Source organism: Poecilia reticulata, linkage group LG19 (assembly GCF_000633615.1).
Source record: "Poecilia reticulata strain Guanapo linkage group LG19, Guppy_female_1.0+MT, whole genome shotgun sequence".
In the NCBI taxonomy this organism is placed as follows: domain Eukaryota; kingdom Metazoa; phylum Chordata; class Actinopteri; order Cyprinodontiformes; family Poeciliidae; genus Poecilia; species Poecilia reticulata.
This window is the reverse complement of record NC_024349.1, coordinates 7400879-7410859: the sequence shown is the minus strand read 5'-3', so window position 1 is coordinate 7410859 and position 9981 is coordinate 7400879. Positions and strand designations below refer to the sequence as shown.

General features: G+C 37.6%; 1 long non-coding RNA gene across 1 annotated transcript in view; it reads left to right on the top strand.

Moving 5' to 3' along the window:
* LOC103481308 (uncharacterized) overlaps positions 1–5942 on the top strand; it is a 9972-nt gene extending 4030 nt beyond the window's left edge. Inside the window, exons 2-3 of the long non-coding RNA XR_536265.1 lie at positions 2641–2844; positions 5821–5942. This is a non-coding gene — a long non-coding RNA (uncharacterized LOC103481308). The remainder of the gene's footprint in view (positions 1–2640; positions 2845–5820) is intronic.
* The last annotated feature ends 4039 nt before the right edge of the window (positions 5943–9981 follow it).

Genomic DNA, 9981 nt, shown 5'->3' with positions numbered 1-9981 from the left:
AGGGAAAAAGGGTGCAAGAAAATGGATGGATGGATGGATCATCATTAAAGGATGAAATTTAGCTACTGTGCTAATTCCTGAACGTTTACACTGCCATGTTAGTTAATTTTTAGTTGTATAGCACATTGGCGCACCTCCTATTGTTTGCTAAGCATTTCATCATAACTCTACAACTGGTCCTCTCCCTAATGTTACTGCTTCAGTCTTGTTTTGGCTACTTTGTGTGCATTCTCTGCTACTTTTATTTGAATTATGCACTCGCCACCAACTTTATACGGTYCACCCTGCTAGTACTGACTCGGGCATCTTTTTGCCTTTTGAACTACCTACAAAGTTGGTGGCATATACCAACTTGTCAAAGGTTTCAAAGCATTCTGCAGAGATTTGGAGCTATATTGACGTGACGGAATAGCGCAGTTGCTCCAGAATAGGGAATGCCACATTCTTTGATGTGAATGTCCTGTTCCACCAAATTTCACAGGTGCTCTGTTGGAGTTAGATCTGGTGACCGTGTAGACCGCTGTCTGTGTGACAACGGTCTGGCTCATTGTCATCATTCGGTTGAGCTGATGCAAAATGTAGCCAGGCATCACTCCTTCAGACAAGAGTGGAACCAGCGACAGTTGTTGTGGTCTTATGTCGGCGTATGCTGTGCGTTCAAAGGCATTATTTTGRTTATTACAAGGAAAAGCAGAGAGTTTCTGTCGTSTGATTGGCTGATGCCTTGTTTGTGTTTTTAAACACAACAAAGCTGGTGTACATAATGGCTCCCTTTTGTGATTGTTTATGAATTCCTCATCAATGACTATTTGGATGCAGCAGAAAGGAGACATTTTGGATYATAGTGTGTKCATGATGCTTTCATCTTGTGTTTTTGTTGTCCAGCGATCTAATCAATGATTCTTAATGTCAAAAGAATGTGCAACTAAAATAGTTTGAAACTTAATTTTTTTATTAATRRTCATAGCAGTTATCTTTTAAGCACAAGCCACTTTCTATTTGTGTATCTATGTTCAGATGTTAAATTACTCCTTCTGGTTTGCAAAGGGAATACAAGGTTGTAGAAGATGTTCCAGCCTTCCGCATCAACATCCTCCTAATGACCTCAACTGTTGATTTGTTTGTTTGATGAGTTCTAATTTCTATTCCAAGTCAGACATATTATCCACGCACTGATTAGATGATTACTAAATCTAATGAGCTCATTAATTGCTCTGGTGCATCTTAATGAAGGACCCGAGAGAACTCCAGCACTTGATAGAGACAATCCAGACACGCGAAATATTTCATTATTTTCCTCATATCCGGTAATTAGTTTTCAATTGGTGGTTGGCGAGTGAAGTTGATCGGAAACACAACTAATCAGAGACTGACATTAATATTTTATCACAGTCGTTCTCCTGAATGCAGTCGCTTCCGTGGACATGAAAATAACCCCACTTGTTGCTCAATTACATGAATGAAAATAAAGCATTATGGTTATTTTCATGAGTCTTTCATTTGCAACCTATTTTAACATTACTCTTAATTATTTTAACTTGCAAAATTAAAATTTGTCTGAGGTTTTTAAAGGAATACATTTACTAGTTTAGTTTGCACGTAAGTCTTAATTTTGATTGCGCCTCACTTTAATGCTTTTTTAAAATTTCATTTTGTCCCCCTGCACTTCACGACACTGCTTGAATTATCCATTTATGATCAAGATTATCATCACAGCTGCCATGCTGGTAACGACCTCAACAACTGATGAATGGCAAAATCAATAAATACGTACCTTCCCTCATAATTGGACAGTGCCTCTCTCATTTTACAACAATAAGTTCATTAGAGGAAGACAACTCATGTAATTAAGGTCTTATAATAATAATGTATATTTTATAAGGTGTGATTTTGTAGGTTGGTGGGCATACAGTCCTGCAAGGGAGAAAAGGTTGGACTTCAATGAAGRAAAAATAGAGGTTGAATAATAAAACAAATTTCTTCAAACTGGGTAACCTCAAGCTGTGGTCTCCAGCTGGTGTTATTAAAGTTTTTCCAAGAGGCACTGCTCACTATAATCGGTGGTCTCTGCTTCCCTTCCAAGAAGTGTTTCCCAATTTCTCCCCTCTTGTTACTAATTCTCCACTTAAAATTAATCATTCATCTGAATAAGAGTGGGATCAAGATGATTTTTTTAATTATGTTTTTGATTTGCACATAGTAGACGGAAAATACAGATGTGAATGGAGCCAGCAACAGCTAATAAAAAGAAAAAAGGATTATGTGCTACTTTGGGCCAATTTTTGATTTTTAAACATTTCACAATGCAATGATATTGTGATCTTAYCATCTGAGTCTTGCAGTGGAAATCTAGGCTCATTGTTCTTCTAGTCTGTGCACATTTTCAGTTTCTTGCTTTCAGCTACTGTATGGTTTCCTGCTGTCATCCATCTGCTTCAAGGTGTGATTTGTGTGTTTAAATATGGTGTTCCATRTACCTTTGCTGTAATTTGCAGTTGTTTGAGCTACTGTTATACAATTTTGCACCAGTCTACTTTTTCGTTTGACCTCTAACATTAAGCAAGACATTTCATCTTGAGTAGTACGAAAACAGTCTAAAAGTTTCACTGACCTATGACATGTCCTCTTCCCTTTCTTTAGCATGTGTGAAGACATCGATGCACACAAACAGAAGACTGAAGCGGGTAAAACACCAGAAGAGGCACCCGGGAATTATGTAACCATGCCATTAGAGGAGCGGATCCAAGATAATAAAGTGAACTAACGGAGATAATTGAATTTTGTATCGTCCCCAATTACAATTTCACCTTGACTTGCGTAATTTGGAATTGCCCCCGGGCCAAGGTATGAATTTAATGATTTGTCATTCTTTCTAAGATGSTCAATCTCCTTTTCTCCCTGCAGTGATCTGGTCTCCTCCATTTGTCCTCTCTGTCTCGGTTAAGGTAGATGGTTCTTCCCGACACTTCTTACCATTGTCTGCACACCTTAAATGCAAAATGATTACAATCATTCTCTTTGCTAAACATAAAGATACAAAAGGACACGTCCATAAATATGTTTAATACAAAAAGGTTTACCTTTCACTTAATATTGTACTAATTTCTCTTTACAAACTGAATAGCATTAGTTTATAAAGAGACACTTCTGACGCAGAGCCAGAAATACCAGCAATATTACAGAAGACACTGCAGTCTATAGTATCAAAARTTAGCARAAGACAAATGTCTCCAATTGTTGATATGGACCATTCAGAGATCTATGTACAAGACATATATACAGCATGATTAACCATTGATTTAAAGCTGCAGTATGTCAGTTTTATTGACATACAGCACTAAAATATGTACTGTTTTAACATAGTTGTTGGAACACTACGTTGTGGCAGTAGGAGATGGATGGTTTGTAAAAAAAATCGAGCTCCTTTGCCATCTTAATTATCCTGCTGCCATCTACAGAAATACGTCATCCCTTCAGAAAGAACCAATTAGAGCCAGGAGGACGGTGTTAGTGCTGTGCTGTCAATCACTCATGTATATGCTGCTCAAACAATCTACCTATCTCTCTGCTACACTGTTGCTGATTCACTACAACATAGCCTGCCAGGAATAAATAAGGTTGGTTAGTTGTTTCTCTGCCATTACCACAATGAGCAAAGCGTACATGAGGGTGATTGACGGCASTAAGACCCTCCTCCTGGCTCCTGATTGGTTGTCTTCAGGAGAGGTGCATTTCTTCAGACACCAATAATATCACTGGGAGGAGACGGAGGAGCTCATRCATTATCTGTCTCATACAATGTCACAATATGGTGACAATTTGAACAAATATAGCATGCTTTGGTAAAAGTTGCATACTGCAGCTTTAATAGAACTCAGTGRAACATTTTATGCCTCTTCTTGGCACTAGTGGTGTTTATTCATTAGCGGCTCGACAGGAAGAAGGGCAGAGAAAGGGGAGGACCTGCAGTAAATGGCCTTGGGCCGGGAAGCTAACCTAGGACAGCTGGGTCAAGGACTGTAGCCTCTGTATTTGGCACACCTCGTTTGAGCAGTAATTTTAAGAAAAATCTTTCCAATTTCACTATTTGCTGCAATACGCTAAAACTTTATTTACCATGTTGCTTCTTGAAATCTTATTAGGAGCTGCACTTGTATTAGACCGTGATTTGAAAATGGAATATTGAAAGATGAAAGCCAAGCTATTGAAAAGAAGTAAGCATGCAAACATTTCAAAGCAACACCATTAGCTGTTTGACTGTAAGAGAGCTGGCAGCTTTCAGGTCGGTTTCCAGGAAGAAAATTGATTGTTATAGTTATAGATTTTTGCTGCTAATTAAACTCTCAATTCCATCAACTGTGCAAAGTAACTGATTTTTATGGTTTCAATCCATGCTTTAGTAAATGATGAATAATATTAATATATATGTAATCTTTTTTTTTACAGAGATAATTAGCTGGAACCACAACTACTAATTCATTTTTCAAAGGCGCTCTCTGTTGAGGCTAATCTCATCAGAGTTTTCAACCTTTTTTAATAATCCKGTATTTCAAATGTTTCTTTCAGCAGTTTGTGACGATTATCGACATCAGGAAAAACAGAAATAGTTTATAYTATAGAACATTTCAAAGCTGCCTTCACATTACTTTTTCTAAACATAAATGCTCCTCAAGTGGAACTAAACAGGAAATAATAAGTTCATAATATATCTGAAGAGAGTCTGCTGTGTGTCTGTTTTTTTTTTTAATTAAGTATAGTTTTAAAACAATAATCTGTTTGCAGCAGAGATGGTGTCTCAACCTTTATTTTCATATAAGGCGGCCGGCAAAACGTGTTTAGATTGGTAATCAGTTCATACTACCCAATGACATCCAAATTCAGTTTTAAAAATCCAAACATGTTTGACTGCTACAAAGGTCAGGCAAGTCTGTTTTCTCTCACACCCTTGCAAACTTCCATCTTTACCTACACCCACATTAACAGGTTTCTGTACCAAATCTTCATGCTGACTGTCCTCCCAACTACCGCAGCCTGATGCAAACCTTTCCCAACTGGGAATCATCAAAGAAGTCGGGCAAAACAACGTGCAGCATGTCCCAGGKTAGTGGGTGTTTTCTACAGCCTTTGTTTAGAACTTTATGTTTTATAGCTGCACTGCMTTTGTGCGATATGTGTGCAAAGTTGCAAAACTTACGCCACTTTAAAAATAAAAGAAAAATKTAAAAATAGTGAAGATTAGTTTGTGTTTGCTACTGTATCAGATACATAGAAAGAAAAGTTCTCCACTTAAAGGCATTCTATGCTAGTTAGATACTCAACCTTGATAGTGGCATTATGGCTCTCTTTGCTTGTGTCTTAAAGCTCAAATACAAACAGGTGCACCCAAAAAAAAACCTGTAAACTAATCCTCTTTAGGATTTACTCTTCTGCGCTATTGCTTTGCCCCATCTGTCACAGCTACCAAAAGAGGTTTCCTTTTTTTCATAAATCACTGGACCACTTTGCCTAATCTTTGCAGGTCATTAGACTGCAGTGGAAAACACAAACAACCATCACCTGAAGAAGCATTTTCATTCCAGACTAAAGTGCCAGCTATTTTGGTTCAGATCCAGCTTTGATTTCTTCCATTCCACTTTAAGACATTTAGACCTTTCTGACCTCTTGCCGCTGCTGTGATTGCAAAATGTTCTGAACTAATCTCAGGCACTTCAGTTGTTCATGGGTTTTGCCTCATTCTGCTTGTGACCTTTAATTACCATCATTTCTGCCCTTTTTGTTTTTTCTCCCCAGTCATGTCATTTTTTTTTATTTCTTCAACAGATGACCCTCTCTTCTGCCCAATTGCCTGTTTTGAACATCCATCTACACTGCATTTATCACCGGAATTTCTCAAAATATCATTTTCTTTGTTTATTTCAACACTCGACCAGTTGACATTTACCAACCGAGTCAGTGAAAGATGCAAGGAAATATTGAGATGGTCTCAAGGTGGATGTTTGAGCAGGACCGAAGTGCAGACAAGACATCCGGAACAACATGGTGAGATTAACATTAAGTGGTAACGAAACTTGCAGCAGCACATGAGGTGAGCAAGATGCAATCAAACAAACCTGCAAGAAAAATTYAAAACCAGACACAGGTTGATATGRACACATAGTTAATTAATGTAACTACTCTTTTCACACATTACAAAATATACCAGTTAAAGCAATTAAATCATTTTGAAAAGCATCTTTAATGCTTTTAAAATGGATGTGTTGTGTTCACATACAGCACAGCACTGCATGTGCAGTCAATTTCATACCAAAAAAACTTATAAAAAAATGTCATGACTTCTGACATGATCAACTATTCTACAAGCATTTTTTCCTGTTTCCTCTTTGCTTTTAATATTGTGCATTTTTGTGGGTTTTCTTGTCATCCTGTCCTATTTTTCTGCTTTAATTGACACTTGGTAAGCCGTCCTTTTTCCGGTCCTTTCCAAAAAAAAGCCCCACGAGTTCCCTGTTAAGTACCACGTAGATCCCATCAAGATTTAGGTACACCCAGGAGATGGTGCTTAATTATTGAAATGGTAAACAAACAATGATGTAAATTTGCTGTCTTAAAAGGCTAGCGCTTTACACTGGGCCATGTACCTCATACTAGAACCCATTTAAATCTTAAGGTATTTAATCTATGTACCCCCACTGCAAAGATTAGTTTCATGTTTCTTTTTTTAAGCTATGTAATATTGTCAAAAAGCAATCATGTGGTACTTATTAAATCTACACCAGGCAGGAAATTTATTTATTTCCAACCACAATGATAAGTTATTGCACATAGTCATATATTGCATGTAAGTTTAAATTTCTGCATGATGAATCACAGGGGAAAAATGGGCAAAGTGATTAAAAAAAAACATGCTACATTTGCTTGTTCTTAGTTAAGCCTATTGTGTATCTAAAATGCCGTGTCAGTGTTTGGACAGAGGAAAACACCCCATCACTTAAATTAAAATACTGAACTGGGAGRTACAACATGGAGTGGTGGCGATTGAGACAAGAGATGGGGAAGAAAGCATGATGTTTGAGAGAGAAATGAAAAAACGAGTGGAAGATGATGAGAGAACCAAGGGGATAAAGGAAGGCGGCAGCAATGAAGTAGTGGATTAACAAGAACAAAGGTGGGCAAAAAGGTGGAAGAACAAGAAAAGCTTAGAGAAACATCACAAGATAGAAAGGGGGAAATTAAGTTTCCCACATGCCAGTTAGACCTTTTCATTCCAGCCTTTTGTTGAAGTCTATTGGGTGAAACTTCCCAATGAGATCAATGAATACTTGYAGAATTACTGCATCAGCAATCTGTCGAAGACGGGCCGTTTCCTCTTTAGAACCCCCTCAGTAAATGTTCATAGTATCACTCTTATCAGGACATTGTTTAGTGCAGGCGATCGAATATGTTCTATCACTTCTGACCGTCTTGGTGAATAGAAATTAAAAAGGGATCCCTGATGTCTATTATTTACTGCCTGCTCACATAATAAACATGYGACCTTTACTGTAAGCAATATAGTAGCGCCCACCTGTGCCCTTTTCCACTGAAAGGTTTCTACCTCACAGGTCTACTCTTTTTGTTCTGAAGTAAGYTATTCCAACGATAATAAATGATTCTAAAGGGAATGTTTACATGGTAGAGCTTCTAAGATTAAATACATAATTAGCATATTAAAGGGTATCTTTTTAGAGCTTGTGTTTTCTCAATAGGAGTGTAATTTTACATTTACACTGGCAATAAGTGAATCAGGATTTGGATCTGTTGAATCCATCCATCCTACCCTTTCTTAAAGGATTTTTTTTGGCACTACTGGCCTTTATTTGAAAGTGAAATGAGAGGAAAGTAGGTTGTGAGAGAGGGAGGAAGACATGCAACAAAGGTCAACGGGCCGGGGCTGGAAAACGTGACAGCCGCGTTGAGGACCGAGGCCTCTTTACACGGGTCGTGTGCTTTACCTCAGAGCTACTGCCACACCCATCCAGCCTCCCCTTCCTTTGTAATTTTAGGTGAAGGAAGCCATTGGGCCTAGGAGGGACACCTGGGCATTCTATGCCATCAGATTTTATCTGGCCTGTCACCAAGTGAAGATCCTGTGACCAGAGGCACAACCTTTAGGTGTTGCACCCTGTGCCTCACACACGGGTGTGTGGTGCCTCTGGTCACACCTAAAGAGAGGTGACCAGAGGCATCCTGACCAAAGCCTTATAGAAGAAGCAGATTTTTGATACTTTTCTATGATCTTTTTCCTTTTCATGTAAAGTACCTATTYATTTCTGTCTATTCCTGTTTATCATTTATTCTGCTTTTAGTCAGTTTGTATTGTTGTCTATGTGTGAACCTACTGCTGGCTTTGATTGCTAGTCACTTTGCAGTTGTTGCACGAGAAATTCCCCTCTGTGGAACAATAAAAAGAATTTCTATTCTTTGCAATAACAGCAGAGTCTGAAATATGCTCCAGTCCCTGTGGTCCCTAATCTCTTCTAGTCACCAAGGCCACTGGTAAACAACACCACAAAGCCGTGCCACTCTCCAATGATATATCTGATAATGATTTATAGTTCCCATTGATGAATCACTACAAAAATGTTTGCAGACTGAGGAAGGGGGATYGAGGGAGGTTTTCCTTCTTATGGACCAAGTTGACAAAATAACCAAAAATGGAGACTGCCTCATCTGGAGTAAATTCAACCAGTTCAGTAAGTATGTTCGTTACATCTATTTAATGCAGTGCTATCATGTTTGTCTTTTTGGAATTTGTCAAATAGTGAGTTTAAAAAGTAAGACAGAATAGGGGTCTGAAAAGTTGTGCTGGGTTTCATTTATCATTTGGGCTCTAAAATACAATTTTATTAGTGTTTGGTTTTCTGTAGTTGTCTCATTTGTTCAAAGTTTGTGGTAGAGTTAAAACTTTATTTATGGTTGAAGTTTTACTACATCAATCGTTACTTCMGAAGATGTCTGCCACACAGGCTTCGTTACTCAGTTTTGTGGAAACGTTAATACTTCTATTTTATCCTGACTAAATCTCGTTTTACTGTCTTGAAAGTATTTGTTCAAGTTCAATCTGCAAAAGTTGTCCAGGATTTTGTTACTGAGTTCAGGCTGAAGAAATCTATATTGATTTTTAGTKTAAGCCTTACGAAAGACTGAAATACTAGTAAATGTACAACATAGAGCAACAACTAAGTTTTTCCTTCCAGGAGTACCTGATTGAATATGATGCTCATTACTAGGTTTTAGAAGCACTCTGAGATTACTCAAATAGAAGTCATTATGTTCCTAAATATTTCTAAGTGTGCACTCCCCTAATGCTTTTTGAGTAGCTTTTTGCAAGTGCTTTGTGGATTTCAGATCCTGCTGGCATGCAATATACAGCAGGTATAATACAAAGGCAGGCACTTCACACTTTCAACTTTTCATGCTGCAAAACAATGGTACAAATTTTTTTCTACACCCAAGATAAAAGGCTTTGAGATTTACTAGCCTCTCAGGCTTACACCTCATTACCTGAAAACCAAAAAGGTTATTTTGTGATGGCACAAATGGGCATCCTGATGAATCATAATCAGAGAAGAGTACGAGGGGAAAAAAAATATCTGTATGTTATCCAAATTTAGGTTTTCTTGTGTACAATTTATTTTTCATTATGGTGTTGAAATAAAAAGTCAACAAAAGTGACTATTAAGGATGKTTTTTTTCCTGTTGTCTACATGAAAATGTTCTAATTGTATTATTTTGTTTATCCTCTAGTTTCTCATTTGATGACTCGTTCATTTCAAATCTGAGTTGAATGTTTAATAAGTAAGGGAATCATTCTCATCACAATTTAAAGTTTATTACCTTAACCACCAACTTCATTCACTTTTTCATAATAATTTGTAGATTGCTTTGGATTATTGTGCTGACATTGAACATCCTGCAGCAAGAACTATTCTATTCTATTAG